Raw genomic sequence first — 2,690 nt, 5'->3', positions numbered from 1 at the left:
AAAAAAAAAAAAAAAAATATATATATAGTTTTAAAGTGCCTCCCTACAAGTTACATTTTAATTTTACGAAGGCCAAAAGGGCAAGTTTACAGCAGAAAACCTAGCAGATTCCTCAACCAAATGACCAAATTATTATGAAAGACATTACCGGGGCACTTTTGCATATTTTCAAAATTGAATTTTGAATATTTTACTGGGGTGAAAGCTGAATACAGACTGGGGAAAAAAATAATAGTGCTATGTCAATGTGAACTTTCCAGATTTATGATCTTTGTTGTTAGAATATGCACGCTGAAAAAATTACAATGTATAGTATACAGGTATGTGTGTGCCTCTCTATATAAATATGGATGGATAGAGACAGAGAAAGAAAGAGAGAAAGCATGGATCAATAAATTGTGGTATATGTACACCATGGAATATTATGCAGCCCTAAAAAGATGGAGACTTTACCTCCTTCATATTTACATGGATGGAGCTAGAAAATGTTCTACTTAGCAAAGTATCTCAAGAATGGAAGAAAAAGTATCCAGTGTACACAGCCCCATTTTGAAACTAATTTATAGCTTTCATAGGAAATCTATAACCTAATTATAGCCTTAGAATATGGGGAAGAGGAGGGAGAGGGGAGGGGAATGGGTGGATGGGTGGAGGGAGAGTGATTGGTGGGGTCACCTCTATGGTTTATCTTACAAGGGTACAAGTGAATTGTTCTAAAAGCAGAGTATGAATGTCTTAACTCAAAAACTAAGAAAATGACATGAAATCTACATTAACCAGTTTGATGAGAGTATTTCAAATTGTATATGAAAACACCACACTGTACCCTGTGATTGCATTAATGTACACAGCTATGATTTAATAATTAAAAAAAAAATGGCAATAACACTCCATGCTAAAAAAAAAAAGAGAGAGAAAGCAAAAGTGACACAAAATGTTAATAACTGTTTATTCTGGTTGAAGAGATTATGGGACTAATTTGTACCATTGTTGTAACTTTTCTGTAAGTATGAAAATTCATTTTTAAAAAGTTACCAAAAAACTAACACCAAGAACAAACTGTTTTTAAAACGTGTATTCTAATACTAATTAGATGTATGTAGCATAGGAAAATGACTTGAATATTGACAAATTATCAGGTCTTTAAAAGTCTGTGCATAAAACTAATTTTATCTGCAAGCATTTTTGCTTGGAGAAATCATACTTAACACCAAGCAAATAATTTAGCGAAATATGTTTATTGCTTAAAACATAACCTGGTAAAGGTAAGAATAAAGAGGGGGAAGGATGGAGGAGAAAGGCAGAGTGAGATTTGGGCCCAAACTTTAAGTTCAATAGGTATTGATAAGTGAGTTTAGGATTACTTCAATAAATACCTATCGAATCTAAGGAAAAGATTCAAAACTTACTTTCTTTCTTTTTTTTGAGACAGAGTCTCATTTTATTGCCCTGGGTAGAGTGCTGTGTTGTCATAGCTCACAGCAACCTCAAACTCTTAATGATCCTCTTGCCTCAGCCTCCCAAGTAGCTGGGACTATAGGTGCCCACCATAATGCCCAGCTAGTTTGTCTATTTTTAGTAGAGACAAAGTGTCACTCTTGTTCAAGCTGGTCTCCAATTCCTGAGCTCAAATATTTATTTATTCATTTATTTATTTACTTATGAGACCACCCACCTTGGCCTCCCAGAGTTCTAGGATTACAGGCATGAACCACTGCTCTGGGCCAAAGTCAGATGCTTTATTTGGGGAAAAAATGTTTTTGTGCTATTAAAAAAGAAAAGAAAAGTTGATAACCACTGCCTTAGTGTTCTCAGCTAGAATTGGCAGGAAAGCAACCCACAGTAAAGTGTGAATGACTGATATCCTCTGTAATACATAGATTTTGGTTTGGGTTTTTGTTTGTTTGTTTGTTTTTTAAGAGACAGAGTCTCAGTTTGTCACCCTTGGTAGAGTGCCGCAGTGTCACAGCTCACAGCAACCTTTAGCTCTTGGGCTTAGGTGATTCTCTTGCCTCAGCCTCCCAAGTAGCTGGGACCATAGGCACCCACCACAATGCCCAGCTATTTTTTTGTTGCGGTTTGGTAGGGGCTGGGTTTGAACCCTCCACTCTCAGTATATGGGGCTGGCACCCTACTCATTGAGCCACAGGTGCTGCTAGGTTTGGGGTTTTTTTAAGAAACAGGATCTTGTTCTGTCCCCCAGGCTGGCGTGCAATGGTGCAATCATAGCTCACTGCAATCTTGAACTCCCAGGCTCAAGCAATTCTCCTACCTCAGCCTCTTGAGTAGTTAGGACTACAAGCATGTCGCCACCACATCTAGCTAATTAAAAAAAATTGGGGGGGAGGGTGGCACCTGTGGCTCAGTGGGTAGGGCGCTGGCCCCATATACCGAGGGTGGTGGGCTCAAACCCAGCCCTGGCCAAACTGCAACAACAAAAAAAATAGCCAGGTGTTGTGGTGGGCGTCTGTAGTCCCAGCTACTCGGAAGGCTGAGGCAAGACAATCGCCTAAGCCCAGGAGTTGGAGGTTGCTGTGAGCTGTGTGATGCCACAGTACTCAACCGAGGGCAATAAAGTGAGACTCTGGGCTCGGCCTGTGGCTCAAGCGGCTAAGGCGCCAGCCACATACACCTAAGGTGGCGGGTTCGAATCCCCAGCCCGGGCCCGCCAAACAACAATGATGGCTGCA

This window comes from Otolemur garnettii, unplaced genomic scaffold, assembly GCF_000181295.1.
Source record: "Otolemur garnettii isolate 467f Iridium unplaced genomic scaffold, OtoGar3 scaffold00060, whole genome shotgun sequence".
Classification (NCBI taxonomy): Eukaryota; Metazoa; Chordata; class Mammalia; order Primates; family Galagidae; genus Otolemur; species Otolemur garnettii.
This window is presented reverse-complemented; position numbering follows the sequence as displayed.